This window comes from Esox lucius, chromosome 1 (genome assembly GCF_011004845.1).
Source record: "Esox lucius isolate fEsoLuc1 chromosome 1, fEsoLuc1.pri, whole genome shotgun sequence".
NCBI lineage: Eukaryota > Metazoa > Chordata > Actinopteri > Esociformes > Esocidae > Esox > Esox lucius.
Genome location: NC_047569.1, coordinates 34,774,174 through 34,789,390, shown reverse-complemented (window position 1 = coordinate 34,789,390; position 15,217 = coordinate 34,774,174). Strand labels below are relative to the sequence as shown.

At 48.4% G+C, this 15,217-nt stretch overlaps 1 long non-coding RNA gene across 1 annotated transcript in view; it reads right to left on the bottom strand.

Annotated features, from left to right (window-relative positions):
- The window catches only part of LOC105011575, a 65,470-nt gene that overhangs the window by 32,929 nt on the left and 17,324 nt on the right, over positions 1-15,217 (bottom strand). The window contains exons 29-53 of the long non-coding RNA XR_004575498.1: positions 15,014-15,166; positions 13,324-13,539; positions 12,418-12,522; positions 12,020-12,164; positions 11,514-11,725; positions 11,064-11,282; positions 10,615-10,718; positions 10,345-10,498; positions 10,086-10,185; positions 9,396-9,562; positions 8,083-8,319; positions 7,783-7,970; positions 7,543-7,663; positions 6,712-6,862; positions 6,364-6,503; positions 6,068-6,223; positions 5,754-5,876; positions 5,065-5,220; positions 3,775-3,891; positions 2,562-2,723; positions 2,067-2,285; positions 1,702-1,872; positions 1,330-1,458; positions 679-894; positions 33-211 (exon numbers count right to left, since the gene is read on the bottom strand). This is a non-coding gene — a long non-coding RNA (SCO-spondin). The remainder of the gene's footprint in view (positions 1-32; positions 212-678; positions 895-1,329; positions 1,459-1,701; positions 1,873-2,066; positions 2,286-2,561; positions 2,724-3,774; positions 3,892-5,064; positions 5,221-5,753; positions 5,877-6,067; positions 6,224-6,363; positions 6,504-6,711; positions 6,863-7,542; positions 7,664-7,782; positions 7,971-8,082; positions 8,320-9,395; positions 9,563-10,085; positions 10,186-10,344; positions 10,499-10,614; positions 10,719-11,063; positions 11,283-11,513; positions 11,726-12,019; positions 12,165-12,417; positions 12,523-13,323; positions 13,540-15,013; positions 15,167-15,217) is intronic.

Here is a 15,217-nt window from a genome sequence, read left to right as displayed (position 1 = left end):
ACACGACACGCCCTGAGGACATCAACACTAACCTCCTCACAGAAATGACCAACTCCACACACATGGTGCTCTGGCCTGTCGGTGCTCTGACCTCCTGGACAGAAGTAGCCAGAACCACACCGGCCGCTAGGTTTGGCCAAGCCTGTCTGACCGCAGTAATGGCCAGGGGGGCAAGGATGACAATCCTCCACGGTGGATCCACCTGAATGTCCTAACAACACAAAAGCCCAGTGGAATGTTCATTTTCCAGTCAGTGGACACTGGAAAATCCCATTACGGACTGACATTAAATTGTCTCAGCGTTAGTACATTGATTATAATATAATTTGAATTAGCCCATCCAACCCAGATGCAGTTGTGACTCATCCACTTTGTCAAAGTAGCCAGAGGAAGAAAGCCTTCAAAATAAATGGAGCTTTCAGTGCCAGTAAACGCTCTGTGGCCTTAAAGAGACAGCATTATATTACATGTACTGTATGTGTGAGGACAGTGGGGCTACAGTACGTTCAGTAAGCATTAAAAGGGAAAGAAACCTGTCAGAAACTGAGTGGGTTTGGGTTAGGGTTCGCATCGAATAGGGTTAGGATTAGGGTTAGGGTTATGTGGGTTGCATCGAACAGGCTGCTGCCTGTACAACTCAGATAGTACTGGGACTAGGCTAGCGTTATAGAGTCTTACTCTTCATGGTTCCAGGGGGGCAGGGTAAAGGCATAGTCGTGCCCTGGGGGCAGTAGTACCCAGGCAGGCAAGGTGAGGCGTGAGGGTCCGTGGAACCCCTGGGGCAGAAGTGGCCTAGGGCACAGGGGCCACTAGGGGCTTCTCGTCCAGTCTCACCACAGTAGGAACCAGCGTCACAAGGACGAGGGTAGGCCGATCCCATCGGACAGTAGAAACCTGGAGGACAGGCATAATGTTTGGTGAGACAGCTACCATGAAATGGGCAAATTAATCTACTACTAATGTAAAGCACATTTTACAGAACCAACGGAACTAGACAAGTGTCTAGGAGGCCCCACAGGCGATGCAAATTGGACAGCATCACCCTGGAAAGAATAGGAGACCCCCCCAGGCAGAGTGAGCGGGAAAGCTAATTGAAGTCATCAGGTGAGTGAGAATGACCTCACACGTTTTTACCCACATGACTTCCTGGTTGGAAGAGTGCAGATAGGAAATGGAACGGTTGCTGCCGATCTACAGGTCTATAATCTTTTGGGCAATGAGGCAGGGCCATAGAAACAATTGGAAATGACGAAATTGGAGATGAAATAAAAAGAGGGTAAAAAAAACTAAAGCAATTTTACAGGAGTTCATATAGCAGGCAAAGCATACCTCTGGGACAAATATCGCCTTTGAAGTTAGCACATTTATTATGTGGGATGCTGAGATGAGGTGTGGTGTTGGCCAGTGCATGACCTGACCACGGCCTGGTTACCATTTCGAACCAGCCTCCGTTTCCATCTTAAAAACACCATGACACAACAAAAATGCCCAAGTTATAATCTCTAACTGTAATTAAATTGCATCTGGCTCTTAACACCTAAACGGTCAATCTAAAAACATCCCAAAACAAAATGTTATTGAGTGTTGAGTGTGTGTGTGTGTGTGTGTGTGTGTGCGAATGCTGATTGATGAGTGTGTGCGTGCTGATTGTGTGTTTGTGTGCTGCACAGTCTATCTATAGAATACAGGGCCCATGGCTACTTGAGTCATCGTCGTTCTGTGGGTAAGTAGTGTTGTGTAGCCAGGAACAAAAGTGTTGGCCGGCAGGATGGAGCACCATCCTGCCACAAAGGCAGCTGAGCTGGGAGGAGTTTGCCTGGGGTGAACCACTATCTGCACCACCCGTACAGTAGAATCCCGGAGAGCAAGGACCTACGGACGAGTAAGGAATTAACGTACACATGAAGGGGACAAATACAAAAGTATGCAAAACACAAATCTACGTGATGCATTATTTTATGATAGGACCAGGTCAGGGCCCTGGTTTGATCAGTTGGTCTGACCAAGAAAAACTCCTAAAAAAGGCCCTAGTGAAATGATCCGGACAACAGCGAGTACTTCCACACCTGTGGGCTGCGAGGAGCCTGGGTTGAGGCAGAACCTCCCTGGGGGACAGGGGTGGCAGGAAGAAGGGGATGTGGCGCCCCTCTCTGGAAGGTAATTACCCACTGGACAGGGTATGGGCCACCAACTACCCTCTGGGCAGTAGTGACCCAAGGGGCAGACATCCCCAAAGTTCTTAGAGACCGGGGCAGGGTCAGTAGCTCCACCGGAACAGAAGTGGCCTTTTCAGACACACAGGAAGTATGATAAAGACCAGCTGCGCAATGCAAAAAGAAACCATCACCTATGAAATGGATCACATCAATAGAACCAAATCCAGAGCACAATGACTGAAGTCAAACTATTTAAAATGGTACTGACATGGTGTTAACTCTGACAATGACTGAAGTCATACTATTTAAAATGCTACTGACATGGTGTTAACTATGAACCACGTGGAACCTGGAGAAAGAACAAAGTCTGATATTACATAGATATTTTATTCTAGAGAGTCTGACCGGACGAGCAGTGTCCGGAGGGCGTGGTCAAAGCACTGCTGTTGCAGAAGAACCCAGGTGGACATGGGGAACAATCGGTAAGAGACGCCTTGCCCTCAACCGGACTCACGGTACCAGCAGGGCATGGTGCTGGCAGACCCGATCCCTCCACACAGTAAAAACCTGGAACAGAAGAGTAAAGAATAAAGCTAGCTGGAACTTTCCCAGTTATGATCTAATAGCCATGTTAAAAGCACTAAATAGATATTGCATGGATAATCCAGGCTCAATCCTAGCATGCTCCCAGATCATTCTTCGCCGTTTTGTCAGTCCAGTGACGATGACCATTTGAAGAAAGCACAAACAGAACTAAGATCAGGCTAGAAAAATCTAACTTAGGGGATGGACCTTACATTCAGGACATAGGCCGGATAGCACAGAATACTGTGCTAATGTGTCATGCATCATACAGACATATAGGGGAGAAAAGGTGAAGTAGAGAGGGTTACCTGGCGGACAGGTAGAGAGGGTTACCTGGTGGACAGGTAGAGAGGGTTACCTGGCGGACAGGTAGAGAGGGTTACCTGGCGGGCAGGTAGAGAGGGTTACCTGGAGGACAGGTAGAGAGGGTTACCTGGAGGACAGGTAGAGAGGGTTACCTGGAGGACAGGTAGAGAGGGTTACCTGGCGGACAGGTAGAGAGGGTTACCTGGAGGACAGGTAGAGAGGGTTACCTGGAGGACAGGTAGAGAGGGTTACCTGGCGGACAGATAGAGAGGGTTACCTGGCGGACAGGTAGAGAGGGTTACCTGGAGGACAGGTAGAGAGGGTTACCTGGCGGGCAGGTAGAGAGGGTTACCTGGCGGACAGGTAGAGAGGGTTACCTGGAGGACAGGTAGAGAGGGTTACCTGGCGGGCAGGTAGAGAGGGTTACCTGGAGGACAGGTAGAGAGGGTTACCTGGCGGACAGGTAGAGAGGGTTACCTGGCGGACAGGTAGAGAGGGTTACCTGGCGGGCAGGTAGAGAGGGTTACCTGGAGGACAGGTAGAGAGGGTTACCTGGAGGACAGGTAGAGAGGGTTACCTGGCGGGCAGGTAGAGAGGGTTACCTGGAGGACAGGTAGAGAGGGTTACCTGGCGGACAGGTAGAGAGGGTTACCTGGCGGACAGGTAGAGAGGGTTACCTGGAGGACAGGTAGAGAGGGTTACCTGGAGGACAGGTAGAGAGGGTTACCTGGCGGACAGGTAGTGCATGTCGACTGACCAGTCAAAGACTGATAGGTGCCAGGGGCACAGGGGACAGGCACAGCACTTCCATGCGGGCACAAATGACCAGACGGGCACCGGCATTCTGGAAAACAGGAAACAAAGTCAAATGTTATGAATATCCAGTAAGGTCTCAGAGAACACTGTTGGATAATTTAGACCCTGCTGGGAGACCCTGTGGACAGCAGGGGAATTTGGACCAAGGCTTAACAGCAGATACAATGGCTGTGGTAGTATGGATGGGATTCTCCTGTCATTACTGAATATTATTCATGAACAACAGTTCTGTTCTGAGACTGCTGCTCCCTCTCCTACTGGGAGAAAATGAATCCAGTGAAATAGAGAGTGTTTTGCATAATGCACCATCGATTTAACACAGGCACTAGACAAACGAAAAAAGGAAGTGGTTTCCTCATTTATTGTCCTTTGGTCGGCACCTCAGCGAATGGTTGTAGTTATTTATTTACCTGACAGATAACAGAATGCTCTGTTTGCGGTAGCCAACTGTTCAATCTCTGGTCATCATGCACTTTTATAATTTTTGGTGACTTGAGGAACCCTGGAGATCCTCAATGAACCCTTGGAGTTCCTCGAGGAACCTTTGCTAATTAATGTAGCACACTTGCACCTATATAGTTTTATATATTTACACTAACATATGGTCAGTACAGATTTAGGAAAAAATTTCTGCTTGCTTCCAATAAGCCATGCCTCCAATCAATTAGGTTGTCACCTAAACAAAGTTCTATTGAAAAGATTCAATATTAAAACCTCCCATTTAAAAAAGTGCATGTTTTAAACATTCCTTAATGACCCTTCTCAGAGGTGAACTGTGCCTCAGAAAACTGGATAAGTCCTGCCAACGTGAAAAATGTGACATCCCAAAACGATTATTTCAGACACCTTCATCTCTAAGAGTGTTGCCAGTCCTTTGTTGAGCCTCTTGTTGTCGTGCCAACAGTTTCATTCCAAACAAATAGTCAAAACAAATGACTTGATTTCCACGATTCACCCACCCCTTGGCTTTCTCTAGATTGTTGAAGTCTAACGGATAAACACATAATGAGTGCATAATAAATGGTACCCGAAGCCCTATGCAGAGCACCCCTTCTCCCTCGAGCCCAGCAGGAATGCCTACGGGCCCTGGCCAAAAGTACTGCGCCACGAAGGGAGCCGGGTTCCCTCTGGTCACAGGCATTGCATTGCCAAGGGTGCCATTTGGAACGCATTTCCAAAGCCCGTAAGAGTGCAAGATTACCCGGCTGATGCCCTGACGCGGAGCCTTCCGGACAGAACCACCCCTGTGGACAGCGGAGATCAGCAGCCGTCTGCCCCCAGGCAGGGCAGTAGAACCCGGGGGGGCACGGCTCACAGCTGGCCTCTGATTGGCCACCGCGTCGCCCCAGAAAGGTGCCTGGGACAGAGGAGACAGATGGGCATGGACACCCCCCAGTATGCAACGCTGCGTGACTAATTGCATTATTTCTCTGATGAAGAACTTTCCTCTCCCCAGCCGGAGACTGAGTGCAGCCTGTCAGGAGCATCTCCTGTATCTCACAGAACTAAAAGCTTTAAAGGCATTCAAAAGGACAATAAATCAATCTAGACACAGCCATAGTCACACTTACAATTAATCACCCCCCCCCCCCCAAAAAAAAAGACTATTTTGGTCCTTGCTCGTTATACGACCAAATCGTGTGTGAACTGAAGTGCCCTAATTACACACCCACACTCACAAACACACAAACTGAACCTAATACTGGATGCACACACACAACCACACTCACCCAACCATATAAATAGCACAATAACCCCACGTCTGTCACCAGGCGTGAGTGACTGCACAGGATTTAATCTGCTAACAACCTGCCACAACGACAGCTTTATTGGGACCACATGAGCATTTATAGCCCTAGAACTGGTCTGGGTGCATCATTTATAGCATACCTGGGGGACAGGGTATTGGCTGAGCTGTCCTATTCGGACAGTAGTGGCCGGCTGGGCAAATGTCTCCAAGGCTCTCTCCCAAGGCCTCTATATCACGGGAAGGATCGATAGGAGATGCGTTTCCTATAACCAATTCAAACCGATCAGTGGGCCCTGGAGTTTTCCCTGACCCTATGAAATGTTACAGAATAACTCAGAGTGCTTGACCTCAGTATTCTACTTGGGCCGGAGTTTCCCAGTCAGAAATCCACTCCTGGCTGTAATCATTAGTTCCCATTGTGACGTTATATTCAAATGCTAAAAATGCGAATTACTTGGGTTACTTGTTGCGTTCTGATTGGGCGTGGGGGATCGGGATCCCGTTGGGCAGTAGAACCCAGGGCTACAGGAACCAGACGGGGCGGCAAGGCCAACGTCTTCACAGTAAAACCCAGGCAAACAGGGCTTGCAGGCATCCACAGACACGGCCCCTGCATGATACACAGGGCCGCGCTTGAGTCCCATTTTATACAAAAATACACCTTGTTGGAGTCCTACATATACATCTACTACCTGAAACATAGTCTACAGTCAATAAACTGAGAACTGTGCTTTGTCCCAAATATTTCACCTTGCGCAGTGCTGAAAGTGCCTGCAGGGCAGGGCAGCATGTGACTGGTGCCCAGTGGGCAGTAGGACCCAGCGGTGCATTTTTCCCCAGTCGCATCTCCAGCTGGTTGGGAAGTAATGGAACCTTGGATGCAGAGGTACCTTGAGGAGGTAAGGGAGAAAGAGAGGGGGTTGAGAGAAACAATAAGACAACAAGAGAAAGGCACAGGGGGAGAGAGAGAGAGAATGAAATACAGCATAGAGGAAGAAATGAATACATGGCTACGAAGACATCCATCTCTAAAAAACCAAACATAGGGATACTAAGATATCATTCAACGTGAAACACTGTCAAAGGGAGCCCACCCACCCAGGAGAACAGTGCCCGGTGGGAGCTGTCAGCCCCGTCGAGCCGCAGTACCTCCCTGGAGAGCAGGGGACACATCCCCTCACATCAGACAAGCTGGTCCGACCACTGAATGTGCCAACCGGGCAGGGGAACTCCGCACCGAACCGGGTGCCTGGAGAAAAAAACAACATGCCAGGGATAAACAATGACATGTCATTCTGACTCACATCGTGACCCTGCCGTGTGCAGGTGTAGAATATAGTGCATTATCAAGAGGGCGGTTTGAGCCTGCCGTGTGCAGGTGTAGAATATAGTGCATTATCAAGATGGCGGTTTGAGCCTGCCGTGTGCAGGTGTAGAATATAGTGCATTATCAAGAGGGCGGTTTGAGCCTGCCGTGTGCAAGTGTAGAATATAGTGCATTATCAAGAGGGCGGTTTGAGCCTGCCGTGTGCAGGTGTAGAATATAGTGCATTATCAAGAGGGCGGTTTGAGCCCTGAATGTGGAACAGCTGAAAAGCCGTAGAATATGAGACTCGGGTGTGACAATGGAGCTCTTTTCACTGTTTTAAATGTGTTGGTAACCTGTGTATAGTTGAAATAAGGCGCCACAGGGGTTGTGGTATATTGGCAGTACACCACATCTAAGTGCTGCCTCTAGGCAGGCTGCAATGCCAAGGTACAGCATATTGGCAATATACCACACCCAGTGACTATAGTATGGTACAGAACAGCATAGTGAGGTGTAGCATTATATATCATGGTGTTGTTACCAGCACAGCCAGCAATGATACAGCGGAAGACTTGTGCAAGTGTGTTCAACACTGAAATACTGACAGTGGCTTCATGCACCTGGTGGGCAGTAGTGTCCCTTCGGACACCGGGTTGGAGTGCTTGTTCCTGTCACCTCTCCTGTGGCAGGATTTGTCGAGCCCGCACAGTGAAACCCTGCTGGACAGGTAGCACACGCCTTCTGTCAGAGGTAACACAGAAGAACTTCAGTACCACTCAGGAGAGAGTGTAGGTAGGTTCTGGAGGGCTTTCTTCACCGGGCTGGGAACAACACTAATATCTCCCGGCCTTTCTCCGTACCTGCCCTGGCTGGTCCTGGTAAGTGCCTGGTGCACAGGGAATCTGGTGGGCACTGCCTGGTGGGCACATATGGCCAGCTGAGCAGGTGACAGAGGTGGGGAGGCTGGAGTTGTGTCTGTTAGGGCAATAGTATCCAGCTTGGCAGAGATCAGAAGGGAGGGAGAGCCCTCTGCTGGCACAAATGAACCCTGCATTAAAGACAGACACGGATTATCAAATTCACGTAGGAACCCACTCAAATAAAATAGACGTCTTCAAAACAGAAAGTATATTGTTGGTAGCAATGTGAGTAGCACCAACCTGCATGGCAGGGCAGGCAGTCCGAGGCCTGCGTGTTCCTGGTGGTGTTGCTGTAATAGCCCACAGGACAGGGACGTGGAACGGAACCAGAGCCCTCTGGGCAGAAGTGACCCCGGGGACACTGGTCACCTGTCACGCCGTCCTCAGGGGTTGGAGACACGGCTCCGGACCGGCACAGGTAGCCGGCGGTGCACCGACCCGATATGGCACTCAGACCGGGAAAGGCACAGTAGAACCCTGGTTAAGACGGATTATTTAAATCAGACCAGGGACCTTGCTCCGACATCGGTCAGCGCAGTCACGATCTTATGCCTAATTATCAGCACAAGAGATGATCTGATTTATCAAAAGACCAGGAGGAAGATCAGCTCCATGTGTGAACACAGTGAGAGACGTATTTCTGATCAACGTTCCTGTCCTTTGTGTTAATTGTGTTTGCCATGGTAAAGTAATGCTAATGATTATTTGGGGGAGGGTTTTAGGATAAATAGCCATGTCTCCGAAAGGTTATTTGAGCTTGTCCTAATTAAAGAGACCTCCCAACACGTTGTGTTGTAGTCATATTTAGGAGTCTATCAATGACAGGAGCTTCTAGCTTACATTTTGTCTTATGGTGAACTTAGTAGACTTTTAGACTAGTTGGGAGGACGTTGAATCGTGCTGGTATGTAATTATGTTTTGTATTGTAACTTTATTACTTGATTAGAATACATTTTATTACTTTGGAATATAGATTACTACGACACTCCTCGTTCAACTTCACATTGGAGATTGTAAGCCTCCTGACTGACTTGACATCCCTTGAGTTCTGGGTCTCTGAACAGTCTGGGTGGTCCCAGGGACACATGCCATTGTAGGCATCCCTGAGTTCTGGGTCTAGGTTGGTCCCAGGGTAGGGGCTTCTGACCCATCTGGATATATCCAGAAACACATGTCATTTTTATGTTAGGCTCATGACTAAAGGAGTAGCTAACCTTTACTAAGGACTTCCAACATATGATAATTTACAATGACATTTATTTGCAAACAAAATGGAGTCAGATTATATATTTATACTTATTTATCACTAAGGTTACATTCCCCTAGCCATTTCCCTAGCCATTTCCCTAGCCATTTCCCTAGCCATTTCCCTAGCCGTCGCCCGGTAACCTTCTAAGTGGTAAACCTCTCGAACCACTCTCTGTCACCCATCACCACAGTATTGAGAGGACTGAAGCACTTATTGCAGAGCGCCTTAAATTAAAAAAGCGGTACAAATGAATGGAATGAAGTGAAAGACCGTTTGGAGAATAACCGTCTGAGGTGTGCGTTACCTGGGGGGCAGGGCAGGCAGGCCTGAGGGCTGGTCATGCCGGGGTGAGGGTTGATGGTCCCAGCGGGGCATGGGTTCTGGTCCTGGGAGGAGGTGCCTCTAGGGCAGGTGTGACCCACAGGGCACTCCGTGGTTTCATAATAGGAGCTATTTCCAGGGCAGTAATAACTGGGTGACATTGTATTAATACATCAGCAACTGGAGTTGTCATCTGAGCAGCACACCCACCCACACATCCATCCACACACACACACACACACACACACACACCCACACACACATTCACACACACACCCACCCACACATCCATCCATCCACACACACACCCACCCACACATCCATCCACACACACACCCACCCACCCACACATCCATCCACACACAAAAACCACCCACACATCCATTCCACACAAACATCCTCTCCACCGCACTCTCTCTCTCACTTTGGTAATGCCATTTACAGTAATTATGTACTCCATAAAAGAAGATGTTAAAAAGAGGAGCTGGCTTGGGGCGGTCGATATTACACATTGCGTAACAGACATAAAACAACATGATTTAATAGTACTATCTACACGACTTAATCCCATGGAGCCCATAGGCCAGTGTGTGACCCTATTAAAGCAGTGCTGGAGAAAGGTAGCTGCTGTACATGTGTGTGTGTGTGTGTGTGTGTGTGTGCGCGTCCATACCCCTCGGGACAGATGCTGCAGCGGAACCGGCCCTCCTCTACGCTGACGGTTCCCTGGGGACACTCCCTGGGAGCTGCCGAACCCTTAGCGCAGTAATAACCTTCAAGGAAGGAAGGGGACAGAAAGAATGGAGAGAAAGACAGAGACAGAGAGAAAGAGAGAGAGAGAGAGAGAGACAGACAGCAGTCCAGTGGAGTCTCTCATGTTACTGTGGGAAACCACAGAGGAGGAGGACGAGTGGATATCTGAGTCACAATACCTCGTGGACAAGGCCCCCCTCGGCTGTCTCTGATGGAGCTGTTAGGAACAACCGCCCCGTGGCGACAGTAAAAACCTTCCCAGCATTCCCCCGTCGGCGCGCTGAGCCCAGACTTGCCACAGTAGAGACCGGGTGAGCACGGCCGACACCCTTCCTGCAGCGCGAGAGAAGGAGGAGCACAGCGATAACAGCTCAGCCTACAGTCACGGCTGGGGTGGAACGACCGGGCTACTGAACGGGGGCGAAGTGCTGAGAGAGGTTCTGGTTCACCTGAGAGACCAGTTTGGTCAGGTTGCTGAATGTGCCGGCGGGGCATGGTTGAGGTTCGACGGTCCCTCTAGGGCAGTAGTGCCCCGCCGGGCATGGCCCTCCACCTGAAGACAAAAACATTGCCAGTGTGTGTAGCGTCAGAGGTCAGTAATGGTCCGCGTGAAACCCCCGAGAAGGAGGATCACCCGTTAAAGGAGCCATAGTCCGTCGACCAGAAGGTTCAGGAAGCCTTCGTAAGACCCTTTAATAGACCTTTGATGCTTCACACACCATTCGTTAGCAAATATTATATAACGGACTAAACAAAGGGTGACACAGCGCACGGCATCACCAGATGTAGATGCGTATTTTATATCGCACATTTAATACGGCAGCTTGTTATAATGACTGGCTAAGCACATAGCGTACCGTGACCGTCAGCAGACTCTGGCCGGTGAGGGCGAAATTACCTGCAGAAAGAGCAGGTGGTTTGGGAGAGGTGTTTCCGTGGGAGCAGTAATAGCCCTCCAGGCAACGGCCTGTGACCGAGGTGCTATTCCTAAATGGACAGTAATGGCCACCGTCACACTGCCTGCACTGGCTGATGGATGTTAGGCCAGCCTCAGGGCTGTACGTGCCCTCCGGGCAGGCTCTTAAGTCATACCCCGTTCCCTCGAGACAGTAAAAACCTTGAGGGAGAAAATAGTGAGAGACTTTAAACTTTGTGGGGTTTTTTCGTGCTAGTACAGAGTTTCACACAGTCAAAAGTTCTCCTTTTTATCCACTGTGAGGAGCTCTGATTGTACGAGTAACTCCCAATATCCTCATTAGTGCAGTGCTACACTGCCAGAAACCACATATTATATGGCCCCTGACCAATTGTCTTTACTGTTCAAAGACAGCAGTCTTGCTGTACTGACCTGCGGGACACAGCCGTGGAGTGCCTGATGAACAGTACCAGCCAGGCGCACAGGGCTCACATTGGGTCGCGTGTGTTACGCTCACATACGTCCCCGGATCACAGGGCAGAGGCTGAGCAGTTCCTACGGGGCAATGGTGACCTTTTGGACAGGGTCCGCCCGTGGGACCATTACTGGGAGTGGGTGTCACTGCGCTGTCAAGACAATAATATCTGCACGGAAGGGGAAGAGCACAGCTTTACCACTGAATAAAACACGTCAAACAGAAAGGCTGCCGTCCAACCGTCTGCCCGGCCTCCTGGACTGTGACCTCGGTTATTGCTCGTCGTGGAAGGACAAACAAACACGACCGAGGCTAATGCTTCAGGGGGCAGTGGCAGGCAGTAGGATTGGACAGTTTCTGCTTATGTGTGCAATTCCAATATCCACACATACAGAGAACGACTGCCCAGTACAACACAGTATTCATATTGGTCTTAGATAACCAGTGTCCACAGAGTGGGTACCCTCCAGCGCAGGGTCCAGTGGGAGCCGTCAGGCCGGCGGAGTCACAGTACAGTCCTCCGGGGCACGGCTGGCACTCCTCCTGGCGTCCCAGGCCTGAACTGTTGGACCAGGTGCCCAGCGGACATGGCACAGGGGCGGGGGTAGCTGCACGGCAGATCCACAGAAACGGCTTAACGCCCACAACGCCATGGCAACTGGTGCACAGTCAAATTCTACCATAAGCCTGTATACAAATCTATTTATGGACAACAGGCTGTAAACACAATGCAGCCGGATCGGCAGCCGTGTTGGTTTAACAGCTCCGCCGTGTTTGGCGTGTTTCACGGACACAGCCCCGGCAAACATCGGAAGCACTAGCGAGTAGCACAGTTGAAGCGGCGTAGGAACAGAGAGTGACCTGAGGGGCAGTATTGACCGGCAGGACACGGAGAGCCTGAGATGCCATCCACCGGACTGGAGGAGGACGCGCCCTTCCTGCACCAGAATCCGGCGCTGCAGTTACCTACGTACAACGATACATGACTTATTATCAGTGTTGGTTCCTGCCTGCTTGACTGTATTCGTCAGGCTGCATTGCATTAGTATGCACAGCGTCGAGCTCTGGTTGTATGATGTTGATATAACTTGCAATATAATAGAGTACATACTGTATGTAAAATATTTAAACTGTGTGGCAAAAGGAGAAGCGTGACAAAAGTTGGTAAAGAAACCTCAGGCAATGTCCCAGTTATTTGTCTTTCATACAAAAGTCTGACTCTCTAGAATGTGACTCATTATACTAGGAGAGGACATATTATAAATAAGAAATTATAAATAAGAAACTTGATATACAAGGAAATGACTCATACTAGAATGTGACTCATTATACACTGAAATGACTCAATATTCTATGAAATGGTTCATTACACTAGGAAATGAAATGGTTCATTAGACTAGGAAATGAAATGGTTCATTACACTAGGAAATGAAATGGTTTATTACACTAGGAAATGAAATGGTTTATTACACTAGGAAATACGGGAAATACTAGAAAATGCGATATAAGATACATACTTGGAAATTACCAATTTTACTAGGACATGACTCATAATAATAGGAAACTTTCTAGGAAAAGACTCATTCTACTAGAACATTATGTTGTACTAGGAAATGGTCAAAATGCATGACTCCAGTTACACCATGCCTCCGCCAACACAATGCTGTAAGACTTATGGGCAGTAGAGAGCAAGTGTACACTTCAGGAAAGAGGGGATATTGTTGGGACACAGCCCGTGTAGAACTGTCTGTATCCCCAGTCTCTCACCTGCAGGTTCAGCCAGTCCCATGGTAGGACAGAACAGCCCAGGAGGACAGGGCATGCAGTCTCCGAGGCTGTGTGTTCTCTCTCTGGGGTTGAACGATCCTGGAGGGCAGGGGTGCTGGGCAGCTAAGGTGGTGCCAGGGGGGCAATAATGTCCTTTAGGGCAGGGCCGGATCATCGATGCATTCTTCAGAGCGAACCTCAGATCACAGTAATAACCTGAAATAAAATAATTCTGGTTTGTGTACAGTGGTGCACTGCTTTGATAAATAGGCCTAATTTGCATGGCAGCATCTCTTCATGTGACCTGACCATGTGACCTGACCAGAAAATCTTTTGGGTCTTGGTAATTGATAACTTTGAAAGGTTATAAAGTAACTTGCATAGAATCTCAAATTATTTGCATATCTAACAATGGTTTTGAAATACAGTTTCTTTCATAGTGAAATAATTTGATCAAGTCATCAGTGTTTTGTGATTATTGGTAACATACAAATGTTAGCTAGCATTTTATCGAATAGCATTTCAGAAATGTCTGTGGAAATATTGGTATTTTCAGTAAGTTGGTTAGTGAAGTAGCTAAAAAAACACAACCCCCTCCTGTTGGCACCATCCCCAGATTTGGACAAGTCACTATTACGTTAAATTATACTTCTTTGAAGTGTTTACTAGAATGCTAGATACCTTACTTGGCTCGGTAAAAGTAAAAACACCTGACCATAAAAGTAAAAACACCAATTTGATATTACATCATCTCTGGTCTGTAGGGCAGGTCAAATTTCACTTGTCTAAAACAATTTCCATACATATTAAAATCGGTGGTGGGCAAGCTGACAGGTTATATCTCATAGGAAAATGTACCATTGTTTGCCAGTGCATTTACATTGAGAGCGTGAGGTGATTTAGTCATCCAGCCACCAGAAACGGCTGATAACAGAATGTGGATGAAGTTAGGGGTCCCAACCCTAGAGTCCATAAAATATGTAAACCAGAGTTTCGGAGCCCTCAGTATGGAATAATACAGAAGACAGAACCTTGCACTTGTGGAAAATGGAATTATTATTATATTCTTATTCCTTCATTATTCTGTTAGGGGGTCTTTGTACTCTGTATGCTTGAAACATTACGTAAACTAAGACTTTCCTTGTCCTCAACACAATAGGTCTGTATCTGTGTTCAGGGGCGGTAACGAATGTCGCCTGAGCAAGGCTCCTAGTCTCCATCTACTGTATGTGTGGAAGACTAGGTCCTGGGTCTAGCAGAAACCATTAGAAGAAGTCTCCTTTTTGGGGTCTCCCGCTCCTTGTACTGTAAAAGCGAACAGGACTTTATTCCTTATTGGGAGAGCTGATTTAGCAAAACCACCTAAAGTGACATGACCCAGCTGTCATGTGTGAGCTTTCACCAAGTTGTCTGGGCAACCGACATTCTATGATTACCTATGTCTCCTGGATCTATGTCTGTATGCAATCTGGTATTCCCTAGGCTACATCATGGCAACAACAATTCCTTATATGTACATTCTGCAAGTGCTGATGCTGTCACCCGTACGGTTGCAAAGGAATATAACTTTGAACCTCTGCAATGTAAAATCAGAACAACTGTCTTGACACTGCCCTGTGTTGGTCTTTGTACATGTACCTTTTTTGTCATGTTCACACACTAGTGAACAAGACAGAGAGGTCAACCCTACCTGCTTCACAAATATTGCATGCAGTCTGTTTCTCTTGGTCCTGGAAGGTTCCAGGGGGGCAGGGTTGTGGGACAGGACTTCCCTGGGGACAATAGTGGGCTACTGGGCAAGGGAAGGCCGTGGCCACCCTCTGGCCAGGAGGGCACCAGTAACCTTGAAAGGCAAGAGTTACAAAACACAGCCTCACTCTCCTCTGGTTACACA